Source organism: Malania oleifera, chromosome 4 (genome assembly GCF_029873635.1).
Source record: "Malania oleifera isolate guangnan ecotype guangnan chromosome 4, ASM2987363v1, whole genome shotgun sequence".
NCBI lineage: Eukaryota > Viridiplantae > Streptophyta > Magnoliopsida > Santalales > Ximeniaceae > Malania > Malania oleifera.
In genome coordinates this window covers 100,405,321-100,431,862 of record NC_080420.1, presented here as the reverse complement: position 1 = coordinate 100,431,862, position 26,542 = coordinate 100,405,321, and the positions used below count along the sequence as shown (strand labels likewise).

General features: G+C 32.7%; 1 long non-coding RNA gene across 3 annotated transcripts; it reads left to right on the top strand.

Moving 5' to 3' along the window:
- The first annotated feature begins 242 nt into the window (after positions 1-242).
- On the top strand, positions 243-24,963 carry LOC131153264 (uncharacterized). 3 transcript variants are annotated; one of them, XR_009136203.1, is made up of 8 exons: positions 306-608; positions 2,903-2,993; positions 3,135-3,958; positions 8,992-9,205; positions 9,298-9,545; positions 9,647-9,853; positions 10,283-10,746; positions 24,724-24,963. It is a non-coding gene; the product is annotated as an uncharacterized LOC131153264 (long non-coding RNA). The 3 variants fall into 3 exon arrangements; XR_009136205.1 differs by lacking the exon at positions 3,135-3,958 and having other exon boundaries at positions 243-608; XR_009136204.1 differs by lacking the exons at positions 2,903-2,993; positions 3,135-3,958 and having other exon boundaries at positions 243-608.
- Positions 24,964-26,542: the final 1,579 nt, after the last annotated feature.

Here is a 26,542-nt window from a genome sequence, read left to right as displayed (position 1 = left end):
AATTTATTTCACAATATTAGTGACAAATTTGAAGATTTGTCACTATTTATCCCTTATTAATGATAGTTTGCTTGATTTGTCACTAATACTATTTAAGTTGAAAAAATGAATAAATAATTTATTTATCTATTAGTAGTGGCGGTTGTGGTATTGTCGTTAATACTATAGTATTAGGGACGATTTGTTTGAATCGCCAGTAATAGTTGTTTTATTAAAAGACACGTCCTTCGCTCCTTTCCCCCGATCCTCCTTTCCCTCCATTCGTCCTTCCCTTTCCCACCATTCGTCGCACAACCCCTCGTTCTTTCTTTGGGTAACATCTTCAACCTCTGTTAATCTCGCTCCGTCTCTCCCTGCAACAATCCATCTCTGCTTCTAAACCCTAACCCCGAACCCTTGAATCCCTCCTCCTCTGCAGAAATTTCTGCTTCGGCAGGTGCTGTTTCGCCGCTTCTAAACACGGAACTCTTTTTTTTCTTTGTTCATTTGTTAAGACCGTTGATTTTCTCACCAGAGGCGGCGAGAGTGGAATCTTCAGTATGATGCACATGATTTTCTGTAGAAAATCGGCGACGTTGTCGTCGTCTTGAATTGAGATTGATTTTGAGGTACCCACCTTGCTTGCCGTCTACTTATCTTCTTCCTTCCTTCCCTAATGGTTTAATCTTCAATTAAGGTTTTTAATTTACTCTCTCTTTTTTTTGGGTTAAAAACTGATTTTTTTTTCTGGGTTTAATTGGGTAATATTTGGCGATTACAGTAACTCGAATTCTCTGCACTACTATAATTTGCATCAACACCCACATATCACAAGCCATTATTTGGTTAGAAAATTAATAGGGTGGAAATAAAGTGAAATGGAAGTTTGAATACAGAACATAGAAGATTCAAGTGATGAATATGTTCTTGAATTTTCAGCCAACATTGAATTGCTTGAAAATTGTTTTACCTGTTCTAGCATTTGAATGGTGGGATTTTACAATTTTATAGTTTTACTTGGAGGCCTTAGTTGGGTTGAGTTCTTGGTTCTTCGTTTCTTGTTTGATGGCAAAGGTTTCAGTTGGATATTTGCACATATGTTGTGTGTGTGTGTATAATGCATGATTGGTATGTGAAGTAATTTTTAGTTCGTACAATAAAGAAAACAATATTATAATTGACAATTATCTATGGGATACATTTGTCTCGGGTTATCTTGTATATAAAATTCCTACGAGTTAAAGTTTCACCCAAAAAGTTGGGTGCCTAAGTATAGATGTTGAATTCTTTGGAATCCAAAACTGCAATGTGGGGAGCAGTACCTAAGGGAAATATGAGTTAGCATAATTTGTAATGTTGCGAATAACTGTTTCCAGGAAAGAAAGAAAGAACACCCAATGCACAATGCTTGCACACAACATTAGGGGGTCTAGGGAGGGGAATGATGTATGGAGCTTTACCTCCACATTTAGATAGAGGTTGTTTTCATGACTTGAACTTGTGGCCTTGAGGTTTGGTTATGTAGAACCCCTACCAATGGCCCAAGGCTCTCATCCTTAGAAATAAGTAACAAAACTTAATAAATAAATAAAACAAATTTTTTGATTTAACATTCAATCAAACAAAAGAAACTTCCTCCTAACAATTTTTAAAAAATGCGCACACATAGAGAAAATATTTGGTAGCGCTACCATATTAGCTAAATATGAAAAAAAAAAAAAAAAAAAATTGGAGTAAGTTGATAATTACTTAGAAGGCTTTTTAGGATTTGCTTGGGAAATATGTGTGCATAAAATAAGTTTGTGTAGATTAGTACCATAAAATGCCTTTTTGAGCAATTTATTTGGCAAGTTTAGAAAGCTAAGTTGGAAAATGTGGACTAAGATTCAAATTGGTAGTTTTTCGTGGTTCGATTTGATCAAAACATATTTGAGCATGCTTATGATTTTTGTGCATGTGTGTTGCATATAGTTAACGCTCAAAGTGATATCCCAGCAAATGACTAAGATTGTTAAGTGCTGCAAATGGGACCATTCATAGTGAAGTCTCTGCTGACCGTTACTGCTTCCTTTAGTGCTTTTGGGAGTGATAAAGACGCAAAAAAGTTGTGGACTTGTACTGTGTTAGCTGTGATTTGGGTAATTTAATTGGAGAATAATTCATGAGGGCTCAAGGGGCAACATTTACCTTTGTATCTGTTTTTTTTTTTTGGAGAAGACTATTTTTCTTGCTTCCTTGTTGGCTTATGCTTCTAGAACCTTTAAGGGAGTGAATCTCACCGATTTCCACCATGATTGGAAAGCTTTTAATTACTGATGATTTTTGTTTTTTTTTGTTTTTGTTTTTTTTTGTGTTTTTTTTTTTTTTTTTTTTGTTTTTCTATGTTTCCAGTTAGTGTTCTTGGTGTGTAGGAGGATGTTTATCCTCTTTTTCTTGTATTCTTTTGATTTTAATTTCGTCTTTAGTAAAATACCTCTTTCATAAAGAAAGAAAAAATGAAAGAAAGAAAACCCTTGCCACATCATAACCTCCTTTTCTTGGTTTCTTATGGTTTGAATCCTATCAAGATCTATAAGGAGTATACATATATATATATATATACATGTATGTAGTATGTGTATAAGTATTTATGTATATATTTTTTGCATTTCACCTTCTTTTTTTATTAAGTTGTTTCTTTTATAAAAAATTCTCTCTGTCCCACTTTAATATGATTCAACTTGACTAGGATTTTAGTCCCAGATACTTGGGTTGGCTTCATGGATCCTTTTTAGCCATTTTGCTTCATCAAGGGCTGTTTCTTTTTCTCTATTAATTTATTGAAGATTATTGACATTGCATAAAATTTTTTGTTTATTTATTTAAACCTGTGCCTTTTTGTCAATTTAGGCAGCATGTAACTATTTTTGGTTCTGTCCCATAGGTTGTCTGCAGAGTTTGGAGCTCCTAAGAGTGGATCTCCTGAACTGCACTGTATGCTAACTGAGTATATATATTCTGAATCCCATGAATTGGTACGTCTGCATCTGATAGGTTAACTACCCAACGACCCAAAATAAACATACGCAGGCAAAGAGACACATGCTTGCATGTATGACAACTGCATATTTTTTTTATTCTTCTAATATGGTAGTTCTGATGGCTAAAATTTTCAGATGGCTGGTCCAAAATACAGTAGCACTTGCTCACAGAATGTCATATATGAATGAAAATTTCCCATCTCGCTTTTCCTGATGTCTGAAACATACAGATAATAATTCTTACCTTTTAAGACTAACAATTTCATATCAGTATAGGATTATTAAAAGCATCTTGGTATTTCACAAATGATGTCATTTTATGTAACTATAATTTGCTTCTGCCAAGCTTCCATCATTATGGTACATGGGATGGGAATGGGAACATGGAAACGGAAAGTAGGTTAGCACAGACATGGTATGTAACAAAGGGGTAACTAAAGTATCATTGTGCTGTTGAAAATCCCTAAAAGCAAGATACTTTCTTAGTCCCTTAGATCTTATTTAACTAACCCAGTTTTCTACAATCAGAAGTTAAATACTGACATTTGTATATATGATAATGAGAAAATCTCATCATTGTTTAAAATTTTGTTCAAATAATTATCCACATTGCTGAACCCCTGCAATTTGCCAGGGGTTGACAAATTGCTGCGACTCTAGCTCCGACTTGTGTAGGAGCATATTATAGGGGGTTGGATAAACTTGTTCAGACCAAGTTTGGATCACTTTTTTTTATTCCCTCGGAAGCAAAGAGGGTTTTATTGAGATTCTTATTACCATTTCTTTGACAGGGTTTCTTTATAATTAGAGCAGAGGTAATTTTTTGATTTGTGAGACTTTTTCTTATTTTATATTGTGCTAGGATGCTGTACATGTAATTTCAGCAAATATATATTGTGAAATTTTGGTCTATTTGCCTGTGGGAGTGCTGCAGACTTTCTTGTGCAACTGTTGATTCGGTAAGTTCTTACTGAGTCGTAATGGTTCATTGGAGACCTTTTTCTTTCAAGGTGTGCCTTATTCTCTGTGTTCTTTTCCTGTTGTATTGATGTTTATATGCTAGAATCAACTAGTTTTTTGAAGTTGAATGAGGTTGGCAGTGCAACAACCTTAGACTATTTTGGTCGATTGTATTGCTAGGCCGTTTGATTGATTGTGTGGCTGACTGGAAAAATCATCGATTGTGTGATTGATTGATATGGTATTCTCTGCTTATTTCTCTGATCTGATGTTAGTTCATATGTGAATCTTATGTGGCATGTTGCCGAAATTTCGTTAAAGTTTTTTCATAATAAAATTATGTACAAAGAAACGTATGCATGATCAGTTAAAACATAAAGACATTCTAACTCACGCTTGTCATGTGTTGAAATTTGTAAGAAAAGATGCGATCTTAGGCTTATCATTGAAAATATAAAACACTTTACTAAGAACAACAATATATAGAATACAGTTAAAGGTCAAGAACTAAATGTCATATGAAGTAAAATGTCAAATTAATTACTACCATTTCATGTATTCATTGAAGCTTAAACCCGTCCAAGAACGATTACTATACATTCATACCTAATCGTACATGTGAGACAAATCAATATTTATAATTTAAATGATTATTAGTCTACTATGTTAACTAATAATCAATTGAACATGTTAATTATTTGTTTCACTTATGATTAGTAATGTTTGTATTTCAATCATTCTTGGATTGTCCAATTTGAACAGTTCAGGAAGTTGTATTTACATTGTGGTCATCGTTCACACTTTGTCAATTTTCATTATATATTTCGAGCATATCTCTACAATTCTCTAGGTGCATAGTGGGGTGTCGTGACAATTTGTTAGTGATGGAAAACTAGTAACATGTTTACTTCCCCCATCTTGTGTACTTGGAGAGCCATGGGGAGAGCTGCCAAAATTTATAATGACTACGATGAAGGAATTTGGGCGGTTGATCGCAATGTAAATACAACATTCCTGAATGGGATAAGATCCGTACCCTTTAGAGTATGATGATTGATTATAGGATTCACACTGCATGTGTTATAAACATTATGAGAATGTAATGAACACCATTTACTTAAACATGTTATAGGGTAATTAATGTACATGGATAAGAGTTTGATGAATGCTCGGGGTAGGTTTTTACCAGAATACGTGAAAGGGGTACATGATTTCATAGAGTTCGTGCGTCTTTGTGCAGGAAAAGCCAGTAAAATAAGGTATCCTTGCAAGAAATGTCAAAACATAACATTCAAACACATTAATTTGATCCTTTCACATTTATTAGATTTTGAAATGGAGAAAAGGTGCACAACTTGGGTGTTCCACGGTGAAGATTACGCAGTTCAGAGCGATGATGATAGCAATGAAGATGAGGGGGCAAATATAATAGGTGGTGATACATGTTCGGAAGGGTTAATTGAAATGTTAGGTGATTTGGAAAGGGGGATTGCAGTGGACACGAACGATATTAGTGTGTCGCGTACTGGTGATGAATCTACTTCAGCAGGTACCATACCTTGCAATTCTTCAACGTTGAATTGACTTGGTAAACCATTTGCTAATCTCATTAGGGATGCACGGGTGCCCCTATATCCAAATTGTAAAAAGTTTTTAAAATTAAAGTTTCTGATAAGGTTGCTTCATGCAAGGACAATGCATGAGTTATCTCAGAGCGCATTCAATATGCATTTAATCCTTATTAAGGCGGCACTGCTTGATGGTGAAACACTTTCGAAGTCTTTTTATGAGGTGAAGACATACATGCGTGAATTCGGTCTTGGTTACATTATAATACATGCGTGTAGGTATAATTATGCACTCTTTTATGGTGAACATGAAAATACAAACAAGTGCCCAAAATATGGTGAACCGAGATATATAACTAATCAAAAGAAGGGTGAAAAGATCCCTAAAAAATTTTTGTAATATTGTCCATTAATCCCGCGACTGTAATAATTGTATATGTGTAAAAAGACTGCTACAGATACGAAATGACATCAAGAGAAACATCTTCAAGAGAGAAACACCCTTAGCCATCCAACAGACTCCGAAGCTTGGGTCAATTTTGAGAAAATGGATCTGTGGTTTGCTAGTGATTCTCGCAACATTAGACTTGGCCTTGCGACATATGGGTTCAATCCGTTCGGTAACATGAACAACTCGTATAGCATGTGGCTAGTTATGATGATGTTTTACAGTATACTGTCATGACGATGTATGAAAGAACCTTTCATTTATATATCTCTACTTATTCCTGGACCGAGGGCACCTGGTAATGATATTGATATTCACCTGTGTCCATTAATTGACGAGTTAAAAGAACTATGAGAAAAAGGAGTTGAGACATTCGATGTGGAAACCGGGACAACATTTCGGATGCATCCCGCAGTGTTGTGGACAATTAATAATTTTCTCGCTTATGGCAACCTGTCAGGTTGGAGTACAAAAGATTACTTAGCATGGCCAGTATGTAATAAGGATGCTAAGTACTTATCCTTGAAGCATGGCCGCAAGTTATGCTTTATGTATCATTGTCGTTTTCTACGAACTGGACATCCTTAGAGGACTCGTGGCATCAAAAGCTTTAATGGAAAACTTGAACGAAGGTCGCAATCAAAACGACTAAGTGGGAAGAGATATTAAACCAACTAAGGTTGATCGGAGATGTGAAGTTTGGGAAACTACCGACCAATAGAAAAAGAAAACACTAGCAGTGGGAGTTGAATTGGACAAAGAGAAGCATCTTCTTCGAGTTGCCATACTGGAAAGATCTTCTACTACGCTACAATTTGGATGTCATGCACATCAAAAAGAACATTTGTGAGAATGTCATTGGTACATTGCTGGATATAAATGGGAAGACAAAGGATACCGCAAGAAATATGGAAGATATGAGAATACGACTTGAGTTGCACATGTTTCATGATGGGGACAAAATTTTTATGCCATTAGCTTGTTACACATTTTCGAAGGATGAGAAGAATAAATTCTTTAAATGGTTGAAATCAGTGAAGTTCCCTGATGGATATGCATCGAACATAGCTCGATGTATAAACACGAAAGAAGGGAAGATGTTAGAAATGAAAAGTCATGACTGTCATGTCCTTCTACAACGGGTTTTACCCGTTTTCTTTCGTGGACATTTGACTGAAGATGTTCGCTCAGTGCTGATTGAGCTAGAGATTTTTTTTTTTTTTAAACAATTGTGCTCCAAAAAATTGAGTGTAAACGTACTTGAACGGTTAGAGGATGACATTGTGATCATACTATGCAACCCGGATAAAATATTTTCTCCAACATTCATCGATGTGATGGTCCACCTAGTCGTTCATTTACCAAGCGAGATCATAATTGGAGGATCGGTTCAATATCATTGGATGTATACTATTGAGAGGTAAATTATAAAGTCCTTATATAATGGTCACGTGATTTCCTTATTTATTTATTTTTTCTTTTTTGTGTCTACATGTCTATAATACTATGTAAAATGCATAGGTTCTTGTCCACTTTGAAGGGGTATGTGCGCAATAAGGCACGGCCGAAAAGTTCAATCATTAAGACATACATTGACAGTGAATCTCTTGTATTTTGCTCAATGTATATATATGATATTGACACAAGGTTCACTCGTGAGGAGCGAAATGCAGATGTTCATGCTATTAATACGGAAGATGAAGAATCGAGGAGATCTATATTTCGAGAAAATGTTCGGTATTTCGGTGCATAAGTTTACGATTTCATTGATATGAACGACCTACAAAAGGCTTATTTTTACGTCCTTAATAATTGTGATGAAACTGTTCCATATATCGAGTACGTAGTTCCAAACCCCTTATTTTGTATTGTATTTACATGTGCATACTTATATACTTAGTTGACATTAACATGTACTACTGTTGTATATAACAAACATAAAATTGAACTTCTGGTTTAAAATGAAAGGAATGTTGACGAAAAACATAATAAGGAATTTATCAATTGGTTTGGGAGTCGTGTAAGTAACAAATACTGCCTGAGTACGAAGCAACGTACATTTTCACTATTGATGGTTTATTTTTCTAAACTCCTATTTATTTAATAGATGAAAGTCATGTATTACAATAAGGAACCAACGACAAGTAAAGATTTGTTCGCATTGGCATGTGGCCCCGATCAACGAGTTAACCGCTACAGCGGTTGCATTATCAATGGGTTACGATTTCATACAAAATCCCTCGAATTGTATAGAAGAACCTAAAATTGTGGGTTTGCAGTGCTAGGCATAGAAGGAGATGAAGAAATTGACTACTTTGGTGTGTTGGATGACATTATAGAGCTTAGCTATGGAGCCAATAGACTCGTCCACCTGTTCAAGTGTACCTGGTGGGACATTAGTAATAAAAAAACTGGGATAAACAAGGATGTCTACTTTACTAGCGTCAATTTTAGTAAGATATGGTATCAAAATGACCCTTTTGTGTTAGTGACGCTGGTAGAACAAGTGTTTTACCTTAAAGATACAAAATTGAAGGGTGAATGACATATGACCTAAAAGATTCCTCCCTGAAGTTTGATCGCTATTACAAAAGTTGCAGATGGGGAGATGAGTGTCAATGAGACTGCATTCCAAGAAGATGAGCCATCTGTCAGTGCAGCACCACAATCTGCTTTCAATGTTGTCGAAGAAGGCCCCAATCTTATACCATTGCATAGGGTTGGTGCTACTGTAGAAGTCGTAGAGACTGCAGACATTACAATTGAATCTTGTGTAGACGTTCACTTCATCGATGATGAGGAAACTGATGGGAAAGATGAAATAGGGGTCGAGTACTATTGTGAAGAGAAAGACACTTTAGAAAGTGAGGATGATATCGATATTGAGGATGTGTAGGGTGTAAGCAAGTGAAGGTTATTGTCATGTATCTGACATGTGTGAATAACTAAAATTATATTTATTATGCATCCATCTAATATTTGTACTTTTTGTATTTATTCGTCTAATATTTTGCAGACATGGCACCAGGAGGCTGTCGTGGCCGACTTCCTTCCACGCTATCGACTACGTCATCGCACAAGGTTGATCTAGCGACCTTGATACCAGCAGAGCATGCACATTGGTGGGGTTGCGGCACCATTTTTTGAGCCATCTAGAGATCGGCCAGACATGGATACCACAGATGCTGCTGATACGCAGGGTGAATTGCCCACCATGATGGGCAGTGTTGGTAAGACTACGATTAATTTATTTACATTTTAACTATTAATGATTATTCACGTGTATGATTATAATGTCGTTTTAATTTAACTCTGTTTTCAGCATCTACATCCACGGTGAGGTCAAGTCGTGGTGCAGCGAAAAATGTGTCGCTAAAGAAGCACCTGAAGAGGACTAAGCAGCGGATTCGGATCGACATTCCTCCAAGCTACATGACCCCGCTTAACGATTGGTGCACCTTGTGGACCCAGGAGTTCGATATTATATGTCGACAGTATGCTCTATTCACGGCCTTCAGCTGGCTGCAGATGACTTAAGAGCAGCGCATGGTTCTGTACATGCGCATTTTGGTAAGTAATCTCAAACCTTTTTTTTTTGTTTTTTTTTTCTTACTTTTAATATACTAGCCAGTTAACAACTGTCTGACATTCTAATTGTATTACCTATGTAGGAGGAGTTCGATATGGATATCCTCGAGGCTGACCATGTGAAGAGGGCGGTGGACGTCCAACTATGCAGTAAATTTAAGAGCTATCGTTCGAAAATTCGCGAGCATTTTTGGGAAATGGGAAATCAAGCAAAAGCATGCCTATACGATAAGATATCGCAAAAGGATTAGGAGGTGGTGTGTCTCAATTTCCGCGACCCACGCTATCAGGTGATATGTTTGTATTATAATCACTACTTTTTCACATTGATGTCGCTAATCGTCATTACATCTTTCTTGTAAGTTATATGTGAAACAAATGCTACGAACCGCAGCAAACTCCCTACAATGCAATGTGACGATTCGAGTTTATTCATAAATCATTGACGGGTAATTACTACATATAAAATTATCTGACCACTACATGACTTAATATTAATAATGTCTTAAATGATAATGTAACGTAATCCCGAGACTGGCACAGAGGAGCCACTACCAGATCTTTATCAGAGAACACACCCATGGCGATCGGGGGAGTGGTGCAAGGGTGCGCAGAGCAAACATATAAGTCAAAGAAAATATTTAGTTTATTACTTGATTCAAAATGTCGAAGTTGTATTCTTACTTATTCCTTTTTATCATTTTCATGACTGAAATTAGGCACGGATGGTCGAGCTGAGGGATGTACCTATTTCAGAGGGGAGTCAGCAAATAACGGATTTCCAGATAACTGCTCAGGTGCTTGAGGAATAAGCAGAGGCTGGGTGAAAGGTCTTGGAAGTGGATACATTGCCCCAATAGCATCATCTATAAGTGTAGCGGATCGTGCAGACATGGAACAAGTGCATCGAGACGTCGAGTCTTATGTGGAGGAGATGGTTCGACGGATGCAGATGGTGGAAATGGAGAACCAAGAATTTAAAGACATGATATCCACCTTTGCAGTGGAGAACTAGGGTTTGAAACAGGTGATGTCCACCGTTGTAGTGGAGAACCAGCAATTGAAAGATACGGTGTCCACCTTTCAAGCCCAGTTGGAAGCCATGATGAATAGGCAAGCGCAGTTCGAACAAATGATGCACCAATCTCGACCAGATGATGTGGGTGGCTCCTTTCATTAGAAGGTATGTAAAACGTAATTTGAACTTCTGGAAAGGGGTAAAATCACTTGTAAAAAATTCACAAAATTAATGGTCTAGTTAGTCTATAACCATAATGTAGAATTATAGATATTGTCCTTCTGATTAATACTGATTCAATAGGATTAGATAATGTCAATTAAATGAATGGTTGTCAGATAGACCTAATAATAATGAGACATTCTGGTTAATACTAATTCAATAGGATTGGATAAAGTCAATTAAATGAATGGTTATCAGATAGAGACCTAATAATAATGACATTATTATTTGTTTTTCAATGAGTTGCAATGATATTAAATTGGGTTTCCATCTTTTGCCTCTCTTATATGCTCAATGTCTTTACCTCCCATCTTCATGTAACTCCTGTTGGTGTATACATAATAATCTCAAATATGTGAGATATGCAACATAGTATAGGTTGACTTCACCTAAAGAGATTTTCTATGAATAATGTGCTTGAAGATGTTTTACATAAAGGATTTACATAAAGGATGCTCAGTACTTGAAAACATGCAAAGAGAAGATCATTAATAATCTTGAATATGTGAGATGGGCAATTTTCACCACCTCCCTAAGCCTAGATTCAACTAAATGACCTGGAAACTCTAAAAAACTAGCAATAGACACCTAGCACACAAATGTTAACATTGCATGACCCCTATTACCACCAACTGCTACGGTTTTGCCATGTGTCCAGTTGTTCTCTTGACCTTTCCAGTCCTATAGAGTAGTCTGAATACAGAAAAGAACACCACAACCTCTTGTTGAAAAACATAGTTCTAGAGAGAGAGAGAGAGAGAGAGAGAGAGAGAGATAACTATGTAGAAAATCAGGAAAATTCAGTGACAATTAAGAGAAAATACAAGAAATTTAGAGAGAGACTTAAATTGAGTTAAAAAAGGCTGAAAAATCAAGTAGGTGTTCTTAATTTTTATTCGTTCATGAAATGAGGAATAACTTTCCAGGAGGGGGGGGGGGGTGAATTGGATTCTTTTAAATTTTAATGATTTTTTAAGCCTTTGATTTTAATTTACCCAGAAAACAAGATGTATAAACAATAACCACACTTAAAAATACTGAAATTTAAATTCACAAGTGAATTAATGAAATTAAGATAATTCAATCACTCAATCAAGAATATTAGAGATTTTGTTGATTTCCCTATAAACTTTTAGTATGTACTTTACTTGATTAAGATTTTCACAGATTAACCAACGTACTCCCTTTTTGGGTTTCTGCAAACGATTAATCAAAACGTATTTTCTAAATATTAAGTACCTTTATTTTTTTCTCACTTAAGAACCTGCAACCTGCACTTTTAAATCATACAACAATAGTAAGTGAAGCAGAAAGAATGACACAAAATTTTTACGAGATTTGGCTTCAACACAGCCTACGTCTTCGCTGTTGGCAAAACACCAAAAGATTCCACTATATCAGTTCCGTTATCTGGTGGAACAACACCTATTTGCAACCACTCCTTCTGTTAGGTTAGAGCCCACCTCTTCAAACAACAATCTCTTGTCTGGTCCAATGATTCAACAACTCTGAATCGTCTAAGAATGATGATAAAGAATTTTTGTGTACAAAAGAACACTCTCACAACACAGTAAATTAGTACAATGACTAGCACACTTATACTCCAAGGTAATTCAAATATAAGAAATTTGAAGCTCAATACTTAGTATGAATTACCAAATAATTTTTAAAAGAAAATGAAAAATTTTGATTTTTGAAAGCTTTGTTTTGAAGTATAAATCAATAGTAGATCAGAAATTTAAACCCAAGAAAGTTTTAGATACTTTGAGAATTTTGAATACTTGAAGATCAGTTGATCTAAAAACCTTTGAAGAGTTGCTTGATCTAAAAACTTTTGAAGATTGCTTGATCTGAAAACTTTTGAAGATTGCTAGATCTGAAAACTTTCGAAGATTGTTTAATTTCAAAAACCTTTGAATATTGCATCAATATAAAAACTTTTGAAGATTATAACTATTTATAGATGTTTTGGAAACCATCAATTACTCCCAAAGATTCCTAAAAATCATTTCCAGATATTTTGAAATATGTCAAAAAACGTGGTTTAAAAAATCTTTCCGTTGAGAGATTTAATGCCAACGTTCGAGTGGCAGTCGCCTGCCAGGACTTAGCAGTCGCCTGTCACAAAGCAGACTCTTCACACAAAATGCTGGCAGTCACCTGCCAGAACCAAGTCAGTCGTCTGGCTTGTTCACGAAGGCGCCTGACAGATTAGACAATCTCCTGTCTAGCTACTAACTTCTTGAAAAAACATTTTCTTAATGTGGCAGTCGCCTGCCTCATCATGGCAGTCGCCTGACCCTTCATTATTTCAAAAAGTTTTCTTTTCTTAAACTCTTTCTTTTTATTGAATTTAAAAAATATTTTTTAGAGTATATATAAGAAAACATATTTTTGAATTTCTATGAGCTTCAAACCACTTTATACTTGAGATTAACTTTGAAGCACATACATTTAGAATATTTTTGAAAAAATATAATTATTTTTAGTCTTCAATCTTGTTCTTCCATCATCTTTATGGTTGCAATCTTTCCTTTGAACTTTTCACAGTATAATTTTGTTCTTCATGCTCTTTATAATCCATAAGCTTTACTTTGTGTTCTTCAAGAATTCTTTGTAATCGATAAACTTTCTTAAGCACTTGAACTTTGTTATTTTCCTGAAAAACTTTTTCTTGAAACATATTAAACATATCATTTGATTTGTTATCATCAAAATAAGAATTGTAAGTCTTATTAGGCCAACAATCTATCCCTTTTTGATGATGACAAATCGAAAGTAAAAATAATAAGATTTTAATACTTATGGCTCCCCCTATTAATAAGCACGATATATTTTTAAAGGTATAATTTATGCATATAAGTCCAAAAGATAATCCTTGAATAAACCATACTCACAAGTACGAAATAAATCCATCCATCCATTTAAAAATTTCATAAACCATGATAAAACAAAATAAATACATCCATTCATTTAAAAATTTCACAAACCATGATAAAGTTTAACAAACAAACTATAATACAAACTATAAGTATATCATATTTTTGCACTCTCCTTCTCTTAAACATTTCTCCCCCTTTTGACATCAATCAAAAAAGAGAAAGAAATACATAAACAAAGAAATGCTACAAGTCAAAGTACTAGTTTTAGAATACCAGAAATAGTCTATCCAATAAAGCTTGAATAGATAAAAACACATCAGTCAGAAGCTTCCATAGAGTCACTTTCATCATCTCCTTCCTCTTGTTCTCCAGATTCATTATTTCCTTCCTCTTGTTCACTTTCATCATCTCCTTCTTCTTGGTCACCAGATTCATCCTCACTGGATGTAGCAGAACTGATACTCATAGGAGATTTTCCTTTAGATGAACTAGTGAACTGTTGCTCAATCTTTTCAACTCATTTATCAATATGTGAACAATGAGTTTCTATGGATGTAACCTTCTCTTGCAGAATATCAAGGCTAGATTTCATATCATCACTGAACGTCATATAATGGTTAAAAAATGAAACAAACCATGAAGGAGTGTCTGGATCAAGTTGAACTGAAGGTGTTTGGATGGAAGATGAAGAAGCTGGTGGTGCAGATGAGACATTCCTATGTCCTTTATGAAACCACCCTTGAGGAGAATTCTTATAGCCCATTCGTTTGAGAACGATATTAGAAAAGATATCATAATAAGTCTTGCTAGTGAAGTTGAATGATGGTGTTAAAACATTGAAATGAGTAAAAACCATATTCAACATTCCAGCATATGGTAGAACAATTCGAGGGGCATCGACTTTCATGATAATCCACTGAATGATCAAACTTGGAAGATCCATCTTCTTTCTTTTGAGAATGCACCACATTACAAAATAATCCAGAAACGAAATATGGTAATGAGAACCGGATCATGGTAAAATGTTGTTTGTAATGAGCTTATGCAGAATTAGGGCTTTTAGACTAAGCTGCTTATAAAGTGGAGGATGCCCAAAGTTAACAGGAGTTTCAGTCATGACCAGAGGTAAAAACTCTTGTGGAGTAAAACCTTGAGCCATAATCCATTGCTTCTCAATAATATGAATCTCAAAATCTCCTGACTTAATTCGAAGAATCTTTCCCAAGGATATGAGAGTTAGATGGATATTTTGCCTAAGCAAATTTGTTTTGATTCTATCATTGCATCGTTCCATGTTTGCATAAAAAATTCGTACAACATTGGGATAATAGCTTTCAGTTTGGTAGGTAATAAACTTATCCCATCTAATGTCCTTAAAGAGTTCTATGATTTCGGGGAAATCTGAATTGAAGAACATTACGTCAAGAACCTTACCTAAAATCGGTTCAGCTGAAGCAATTTGATTTTGGTAAAGGTGCTTAGCGTGTGGAGCGACCAACCATTTCTCCACCTCATCGTTATTGATCCTTCTTGATGATGAGGATCCATTGACACCAACGGATTTGGATCGAGGCATATTTGTATGGAGAAAGAAAACAAGAAAACCATAAGGTAAGTTCGAGATTTGGTGAGTAGGAAGGATTAGATACTTGGTTTCAAGATGATTTGAGTGAGATTTGTGTATGGAAAGTGATAAAGACGAAAGATTTCAGAGAGAAAATGAATAGTCAGGTGCCTGGTGGGTTTTAAAAATGACTTAAAACAGGGTTTTAAACCTTACCTGCTGCGAGGTAGTCGCCTGCCTGAATGTGGCAGGCGTCTATCTATGTGGAATTTTAAAAGACAGTAGCCTGGCAGTCGCCTGCCAAACAGAACAATGTTTAGCTTACTTCACGACTATGAAACATGCCCAATTCTCTTCTTATAAATATTAATTTTTCTTCCGACAAAGGTTTTGTGAAAATATCTACTAATTGATCATGTGTATTTACAAATTCTAGCATTAAATCTTCGTTTTGCACATGATCTCTCAAGAAATGATGTCTTATGTCAATGTGTTTTATTCTTGAGTGAGATACTGGATTTTTTGAGATATTGATAGCACTTGTGTTGTCACATTTGATAGGAATAGTTTGGTATTGTATTTGAAAATCTTTTAATTGATGTTTCATATACAATGTTTGTGCACAACAACTTCTTGCAGCAATGTATTTTGTTTCTGCTGTAGATAATGTTGCAGAGTTTTGTTTCTTTGAAAATCATGAAACTAAAGAATGTCCTCGAAAATGACACGTTCCACTTGTGCTTTTTCTATCTATTTTGCATCCAGTAAAGTCTGCATCTGAATAACTAATCATTTCAAATTCGGATTTCTTTGGATACCATAATCCAAGTTCAAGTGTGCCTAATAGATATCTAAGGATTCTTTTGACTGCTGTTTAGTGTGATTCCTTAGAAGCTGACTGAAACCTTGTACACATACATACACTAAACATAATATCGGGCCTACTTGCTGTTAAATAGAGTAAACTTCCTATCATCCCTCGATAGTGTTTAGTATCAACTTGTTTCCCTTTTTCATCTTTGTTAAAATTAGTTGAAGTACTCATAGGAGTTCCTATAGGTTTACTTTCTTTCATATCAAACTTTTTTAACATGTCTTTAATGTATTTAGTTTGATTTATGAAAGTTCCATTTTTCGCTTGTTTGATTTGTAATTTAAGAAAGTAATTTAATTCTCTCATCATGCTCATCTCAAACTCTTTTTGCATACATATGACAAATTCTTTACATAGATCTTTATTTGTAGCTCCAAATATAATATCATCCACATATATTTGAATTAATAGCATATCTTTGTTTTTAGTTTTAATGAATAAGGTACTATCAACTTTTCTTCTTGTAAATTCATTTTTAAGTAAAAATTTACTTAACCTCTCATACCAAGCTCTTAGAGCTTGTTTCAAACCATAAAGGGCTTTTGTTAATTTGAATACATGATTTGGATTTTTAGAATTTTCAAACCCTGAAGGTTGTTTGACATATACTTTTTCATTTATATATCCATTTAAAAATGCACTCTTCACATCCATTTGATATAACTTAAAATCCTTATGGGCTGCATAAGTTAAAAGCATCCTAATAGCTTCCATCCTTGCCACAGGTGCAAAAGTTTCATCATAATCAATTCCTTCTTCTTGATTATACCCTTGTGCCACTAGTCTAACTTTATTTTTTACAACAACTACATTTTCATCCTTCTTATTTCTAAACACCCATTTAGTTCATATAATTGATTTATCTTTGGATTTTAGTATAGTTCCCATACTTGACTTCTTTCAAATTGATTTAATTCATCTTACATAGTTATAATCCAATGATCATCATTTAAGGCATCTTCAATATTTTTTGGTTTATTTTGGGATAAAAAGGTATAATGATTGCAAATATTTTTTAGTGAGACTGTAGTGGTTATTCCTTTTGATGTTTCACTAAGAATTTGTTTTTTTTTGGTGATTTTTGTCATATTTCTACTCTTTAGGGAGTTTCAGATTCTCTGAAAAGTTTTTATTTAAAGCATCCTTATTCTTTTCTTCTTTTATTTCAAGACTTTCTTCCTTTTGTGAAGTGACTTCTTTTTCATCATTAATGTCTTTAATGTTATAATAATTTGATTCATCAAAAGTTATATGAATTGATTCCATAATTATAAAGTTCTTTTATTATAAATCCTATAAGTTTTATTATTTGTAGAATAACTTAAGAAAATATCTTCATTTGACTTTGCATCAAATTTTCTTAGATCATCTTTAGTATTTAATATAAAGCATTTACAATCGAATACATGAAAGTAGGATATGTTTGGTTTTCTATCTTTCCAAAGTTCATATGGTGTTTTATCTATTTTTTATCTTATTGATACCTTATTTATAATATAGCATGCTGTATTTACAGCTTCTGCCAAAAAATATTTAGGTAGACTATTTTCATTAAGCATTGTTCTTGCCATTTCTTACAAAGTTCTATTTTTCCTTTCAACAACTCCATTTTTTTATGGAGTTCTAGGTGCTGAAAAATTGTGAGTTATTCCATGTTCATTACAAAATTTATCAACTTCCTTATTTTTAAACTCTCTTCCTTGGTCACTTCTAAAACTTGTTACATTGTAGCCTTTCTCATTTTGTAGTTTCTTGCATAAGGTTATTAATTGGTTACAAGTTTCATCTTTGTTTGTTAAAAAGATTACCCAAGTAAATTTTGAAAAATTATCTACTATTACAAAAGCATATTGTTTTTCACCTAAGCATAAGGTTCTAGTTGGACTAAACAAGTCTAAGTGTAAGAGTTCTAGGGGTCTTTTGGTGGATATGAATTTTTTCTTTTTGAAACTTGTTTTTACTTATTTTCCCTTTTGACAAGCATCACACATCTTGTCTTTTACGTTCTTAATATTTAGTAATCATTTTACAAGATTTTTCTTAGATAATTTAGATAGTAGGTCCATACTGACATGTCCTAATTTTCTATGTCATAACCAACATACTTCATTCATAACTGTTAAACAAGCTATGCTTTGATTTGCTATTTTCTCAAAATTGATGCAGTAAACATTATTTATTCTATGAGCCATAAATAAGGTTTCTTTATTTTTGGGATTCTGGATAATACATTTTTCTTTCATGAACATTACTTTGAACCCTTTATCACTTAATTGACTAATACTTAAAAGATTATATTTTAGTCCTTCTACTAATAGCACATTATCTATAGTGAATGAAGATTTTTTTACCAATTTTTTCGATACTAACAATTTTACCTTTGGTATTATCGCCGAAGGTAACGTATCCCCCATCCTTTTGTTTTAAGGTAGTAAACTTGGTCTTGTCACTGGTCATATGCCTTGAGTATCCGCTATCCAAGCACCATTTGTCCATTGTCGTTGTTATCCTAAGGCAAACTTATAATGAGGGACACTGTGTTAGTTTTTTGGAACCCAAATTCTTTTGACTTTCATTGTTTTGTTGTTGGTTTCACCATTTGTTTTCCACTCTCCTTGAACTTTAACGTATTTTTTTTTAAATGGGCAATTGAACATCACATGACCTTTAGTTTTGCACATATAGCAAGTAGTGTGTTCATGTTTGTTATTTGATGAAGTACTAGCATAAAACTTAGCTTTCTTAACAAAATATCTCATGTATAACTTTTTATTCCTTTTATTTGTTTTACCGTTGTAGCCTATTCCTTCTTTATTTTTATGAAACCTTTGCTGTCCAATTATCTTTTCAAAGTTTTCTTTACCTTTAGTAAAATTATAGACAATCTTTTCTATATCCTTAATTACCTTTTTGAGTTCATTTATTTTTAAATTTTTCTTATTCAAATCATTTTTATGAGTTTTATCTAACTCTTGTTTTGCTATGTTTATTTCTTCTTCCAACTTCTTAATATAAGTGTTTCTTTCTTTTTCAATAACTTTGAATGATTTAAGCTGCTTTACTAATTCTTGATTTTGATCTTTCAAAATTATATTTCTTTTAGACACTTTTATAAATATTTTATGTAGTGAAAATAATTCAGTTTGTAATTCCTTATAAGAATGCAAACTATCACATGACTCATCACAAGACACATTTTGAGATTCTGTTGAAAAGTAATAAGAATTTACCTCTTCATCGTTTGCAATGAAGCATATATTTGTCATCTCTTGTTCTCTTGATTCGGTTTCAATTTCGCTGGAACTTGAGTTGTCCCAAGTAGCTTTCATTGCTTCCTTTTTTTTCTTCTTGTCTTTCTTGAATAATGGATATTCCGGTTTCATATGCCCTGACTTTTTGCAATGATAACATATGGGTAGTTCATTCTTAAATTTATTTTCCTTCCTATTTGTATCTCATTTTTTAGTTTCCTTTTTGTAGAATTTTCTAGAAAATCTTTTATTTCTTCTATAGAATTTTCCTAGTCTCTTAGTAATGAATGTCAATTCATCTTGATCTAAGGCACTTGTTTCGTTTTCTTCTTCACTAGTGCTATGACTAGATGCTTTTAGAGTTATGGATCTTTTATGCTTTGGTTCAGGATTCATTTCTTTCAATGCCATTTCATATGTAAGAAGTGAATCTATAAGTTCATCCAAAGAAGTAGTCTTAAGGTTCCCAAATAGAGGGTAGACTTCTTAGAATTTTTCTGATCATTTCATATGTAGTATAGGTTTTTCTTAAGGCACTTAAAGAGTTTATTATGTGGATAAATCTGGTGTACATGCTTGATATTGTTTCATCAGAATTCATTTTGAATGCTTCGTTTTCATTTGTTAGCATGTTTATCATATTGTCTCTAACATCAATGGTTCTTTCATAAGTTACTTCTAGTTTATCCCAAATCTCCTTGGCTGTTTTGCAAGTCATGACTCGATTAAACTCATTAGCATCTAATGCACAATATAACGCATTTATAGCACTTGCATTTATTTGAAGCATTTTATAATCTAAGTCGGTCATGTCTTTCTTTTCTTTTGGAATATTTTTCCATCAACTAATTTAGTGGAGATAAGATTTCCATCCATAACAACTTCTCAAGCTTTCCAATCTATATGTTGGAGATATATTTCCATTCTCTTTTTCCAAAAAGTGTAATTGTGTCCACAAAAAATTGGTGGACGGGTTGAGGATTGTCTTTCACCAAAGGGTCCTACTCCAATGTTTGTCATTAGATCTTTTTATAGTTTCTTGTTAGAAATTTCTATAACTAGGCTTTGATACCAATTGAAATAAGGAATAGCTCCCCAAGAGAGGTTGGGTGGGGGAGGGGGGGTAAATTGGAATCTTTTAAATTTTAATGATTTTTTAAGCCTTTGATTTTAATTTACCCAGAAAACAAGATGTATAAACAATAACCACACTTAAAAATACTAAAATTTAAATTCATAAGTGAATTAATGAAATCAAGATAATTCAATCACTCAACCAAAAATATTAGAGTTTTTTGTTGATTTCCCTATAAACTCTTAGTATGCACTTTACTTGATCAAGATTTCCACAGATTAACCAACGTACTCCCTTTTTGGGTTTCCGCAAACGATTAATTAAAACGTACTTTCTAAATATCAAGTACCTTTGTTTCTTTTTCATTTAAGAACCTGCAACCTGCACTTTTAAATCATACAACAATAGTAAGTGAAGCAAAGAGAAAGACACAAGATTTTTACGAGGTTCGGCTTCAACACAGCTTACGTCCTCGCCTTTGGAAAAACACCAAAGAATTCCACTATATCAGTTTCATTACTGGTGGAACAACACCTATTTACAACCACTCCTTCTGTTAGGTTAGAGCCCGTCTCTCCAAACAACAATCTCTTGTTTGGTCCAACGATTCAACAACTCTGAATCATCTAAGAATGATGATAAAGAATTTTTGTGTATAAAAGAAAACTCTCATAATAGAATAAATTAGTACAATGATCAGCACACTTATACTCTAAGGTAATTCAAATATAAGAAATTTGAAGCTCAATACTTACTATGAATTACCAAATAATTTTTCAAAGAAAATGAAAAATTCTGATTTTTGAAAGCTTTGCTTCAAAGTATAAATCAATAGTAGATCAGAAATTTAAACTCAAGAAAGTTTTAGATACTTTAAAAATTTTGAATACTTGAAGATTGGCTGATCTAAAAACTTTTGAAGAGTTGCTTGATCTAAAAACATTTGAAGATTGCTTGATCTAAAAACTTTTGAAGATTACTAGATCTGAAAACTTTTGAAAATTGTTTAATTTCAAAAACTTTTGAATATTGCATCAATATAAAAACTTTTGAAGATTAGAACTATTTATAGATGTTTTAGAAGCCATCCATTACTCCCAAAGATTCATAAAAATCATTTCTAGATATTTTGAAATAAATATGTCCAAAAATGTGGTTTAAAAAATCTTCCCGTTGAGAGATTTAATGCCAACATTCGAGTGGCAGTCGCTTGCCACGACTTGGCAGTCGCCTGTCACAGAGCAGACTCTCAACACAAAATGCTAGTAGTCGCCTGCTAGAATGAAGGCAGTCGTCTGACTTGTTCACGCAGGCGCCTGGTAGATTAGGCAGTCGCTGTCTAGCTATTGAATTTTTGAAGAAAACATTTTCTTAATGTGACAGTCGCCTGTCTAGCTACTGACTTTTTGGAAAAACATTTTCTTAATGTGGCAGTCGCCTGCCTCATCATGACAGTCGCCTGACCCTTCATTATTTTAAAATTTTTTATTTTCTTAAACTCTTTCTTTTTATTGATTTTAAAAAATACTTTTCAGAGTATATATAAAAACATATTTTTGAATTTCTATGAGCTTCAAACTACTTTATACTTGAGATTAACTTTGAAGCACTTACATTTAGAATATTCTTGAAAAAATATAATTCTTTTTAGTCTTCAATCTTATTTTTCCATCATTTTTGTGGTTGCAATCTTTCCTTTGAGCTTTTCACAGTTTAACTTTGTTCTTCATGGTCTTTATAATCCATAAGCTTTACTTTGTGTTCTTCAAGGATTCTTTATAATCCATAAACTTCTTTATGCACTTGAGTTTTGTTATTTTCCTGAAAAACTTTTACTTGAAACATATTAAACATATCATTTGATTTGTTATCATTAAAATAAAAATTGTAAGCCTTATTAGGCCAACAGTTCACCTAGGGATTTTGGGTATCTAAAGGAAACAATGGTAGAAACTTGCATAAGGTTGAATCCTAATTAGGAAGATTTAAGCTTGTTATCTCTAATTACTTGATATGGTTGCATAATGTATACATGTTTTTTTTATTGTTATCATAGTTGAGAAATTACTTGATATGGTTGCACAATGTATGTTATTTGAATGTTATGTGATGGTCACTTTAGATGAATAAATTACCTAGAATTAAGAGTGTTCATGCATATTGTTTTGAATAAAGAGTGTTCGTGCACCTTATGATCATGCATACATGTAAGACATCATGTGTTAAGTATTGAAATTTTTATTTGAATAAAGATGTGTACTGAGCTTGTGGTTGTTCACCCGATTCCATATGCCTAGATGAATAACAATATTATACTAAAATCAATACTATCAACTGTTCTTTACTATTTATATTCTTAATTTAATGGATATATTATATATTGTGATTTGTTAATTGTTACCTCATTACATGCTAGTCTAGAATGCCTCCTGCATAGCGGATGCAGTTTATGTATATTGCATGTTGGTAGTGGATATAGGTTCTCGTGTGTTTTGAACTAAATTATAAATGACTTATTTGAACATATCTGGTACATGTTTTATAAGAAAATATCTAATTTACAGACGACATGCTATCGAAATTTTGTTAAAATTTTTCCAAAAAAAAAATCATGTACAACGACAATAATGATAAAATGAATGTTAAATATGTTAGAAATGATGAGTGAAAGTTGGGAATCATAAGAAAAGAGATAATGTAAACTTAGTTCATTTAAAGAAGCATTCATTTTTATATTTTTGATCTGATAAGCTTAAAGCATTCATTGTCGAACCTAAATCATTGAAAATCTTAAAAACACTTGGCTAAAGATTTGAAAATTAGAAAAAGACATAAGTTGAATATATACATAACTCAGAGGGAGCATCATATTTATAATTCTTTAAATTAAATGATCTCATTATTTCATAACATTCATGTCCATATGCCTAGATGAATAATAATATTACACTAAACTTAATACTATCCCATGTTCTCTACTATTTATATTCTTAATTTAATGGATAGATTATATATTGTGATTTGTTGATTGCTATTTGATTGCATGTTAGTCTAGAATGTCTCCTGCATAGTGGATGCAGTTGATGTGTATTATATGCTGGTAGTGGATATAGGTTCTTATATGCCTTGAACTGAATTATAAATGATTTATTTGAACATATCAGGTACATGTTTTATGAGAAAATGTCCAATTTACAGATGATATATTGTCGAAATTTTGTTAAAATTTTCCAAAAAAAATAAAAAATCATGTACAGCGACAATAATGATAAAATAAATATTAAAATATGTTTGAAAGGATGAGTGAAAGTTAGGAATCATAAGAAAGGAGACGATGTAGACTTAGTTCATTTAAAGAAGCATTTATTTTTATATTTTTGATCTGGTAAGCCTAAAACATTTATTGTCAAGCCTAAATCATTGAAAATAGTAAAAATACTTGGCTAAAGATTTGTAGAAAAAGACATAAGTTGAATATATACATAACTCAGAGGGAGCATCATCTTCATAATTCTTTAAATTAAATGCTCTCATCATTTCATAACATTCATGTCCATATGCTTAGATGAATAATAATATTACACTGAACTTAATATTATCCCCTGTTATCTGCTATTTATATTCTTAATTTAATGGATATATTATATATTGTGATTTGTTGATTGCTACCTGATTGCATGCTAGTCTAGAATGCTTCCTGCATAATGGATGCAGTTGATGTGTATTGCATGTTGGTAGTGGATAAAAGTTCTCATGTACCTTGAACTAAATTATAAATGACTTATTTACACTTATCAGGTACAGGTTTTATAGGACAATGTCTAATTTACAGAAAACATAATGCCAATATTTCATTAAAATTTTTTCAAAAAAAAAAAAAATCATATACAAAGATAATTGTGATAAAATAAATGTTAAAATATTTTTGAAATGATGAGTGAAAGTTAAACGAAATGTCATTCTATTAAGCCCTAAATTTGCATCTATTAACATACATGACAAATCATTTGTTTTCAACTATGGATAAGCATTATCATTTGTCCACCACCAAGGATTTTTTTTTTTGAGAACGAGTTAAAGTGTTTACGTACGTAGTTTGATGCATGCAACTATATATTTATACGTACGTCATTCACATTCATTTCAGTTATTCGTTTAAGATTGAAAATTATTGATTGTACGACGCACTCTCTATATTTTTTTTTCCTGATTACTGAGCGTCAACTCTCCATTTGTGTACTAATTTTTTTTTTTTTATGAATCTTAATTTGTAGGGTTTGCGACTGTCATAACATCAGCACAATGTTATGCATGCATGCACCATAGTCGTTGGATGCAACTTTTCATTATTTCTTTGTAATTTTTATTGTTATTTGAACAAATGAAATTTTTGTATTTTAATTTGAATTTGTACTAGTATTTGTATTTGAATTTTAAATATTTCAAAAAAAGAATTTGTTATCTGAACATATGTTATTTCTTTATTTTAATTGAATTTGTATTTGAATTTCAAATTTTGAATAATTTACGAATTTTTTAATAATTATGGTTTCAGGTTATGTATGCGAAAATATAATTATAAACTTACAAGAATTGATCATTAAAAAAAATTAGTATTAAATATATTTTAAAATTTTTTTAATTATTAGTTAAGGGTATTAGTGATGAATTTGTAATTCGTTACTAATAGTGGAGTATTAATGATGATTTTTATATTTGTCACTAATAGTAAATGATTCAAATTCGTCACTAATAGTAGAGTATTAGTAACAATTTTTACATTCCTCACTAATAGTAAGATATTAGTAAAGGATTCAAATTCGTCACTAATAGTAGGGTATTAGTGACGAATTTGAATCCTTCACTAATACCCTACTATTAGTGAAGAATCTAAAAACCGTCACTTATACTCAACTATTAGTGATGGATTTTAGCAGAGTTGATGTAAAATTTATAGTGTCGATATTAGGGTTTCAGTGACGATTGTAATTTGTCACTAATAATGTATTATTAGTGCGAATATAAAATTCGTCACTAATAGTTAGTAGTAACTGCAGATATAACAATTAATTTAAAACCACCCCTAATACTTATAAATTCGTCACTAAAAGTATTAGTGACGAATTTGTGAGTATTAGTGACAAATTTGATCCTTCACTAGAGTTTACTTTCATAATTTTGTAATCATTGTCGGTCAAGTCTTTTTCTTTAGGAATTTCTTTGCCATCTACGGTTTTAGTAGGAATGTACTCACTATGTGTGATAACCTTCCATGCTTTTCAATCCATGGTTTGAATGTATATCCTCATTCTTTGTTCCCAAAATAGATAACTTAAACCAAAAAAGATAGGAAGTCTAGTCGAGGATTGACCCTCACCAAAGGGAGCGACTCCTAGGTGTGCAATATAAATCTTTATGTAGCTACTAGTTAGGATTTGCTACAACCTTACTTTGATACCAATTGAAAGTTAAGGAGTTGCCCCAAGAGGGGGAGTGAATTGGATGATTAAAATTTATTTTAATTCTTTTTATGAATTCTTTGACATCTTATTAATTTAATAATCACACTACAAAACTTAGTTAATTATTCAAATCACAAACCAATATTTAACACAACACAAGTAAACCTTAAACAAACATCCAACTAGTTAATCAACTTTAAAGTAATCAACCACTTAATATAATATTCAGCTTGTTGGCAATTCTCAGCTTTTGTATGTAGCCCTATGTATATGATTGATTCAAGTCCTATATTGATGGATTTGATTTCTCAATGTGAAACACAATATGAAATCGAACACTCTTTCCAAAAACTTAGACTTTAAATAAACTTTAAGTTAATAAGTCTTGAGTGTTAATTAATCAACGTACTCACTTATGGTTTTCACAATTTGTATTGATAAACCAATGTACTTCCTTTTGGTTTCCGTAAATCCCAAAGTTAAATTAATCTTCAGTTTATTTAATATCCAATCCACGTAGTGCATATGATCAGAAATTAAAACACAACCACGCAGTTAATATTTTTTGTGTTGACTCTATGAATCCAATCTTATTTTGATAATGACAAATCACTTGGTATTTTATTTGTGC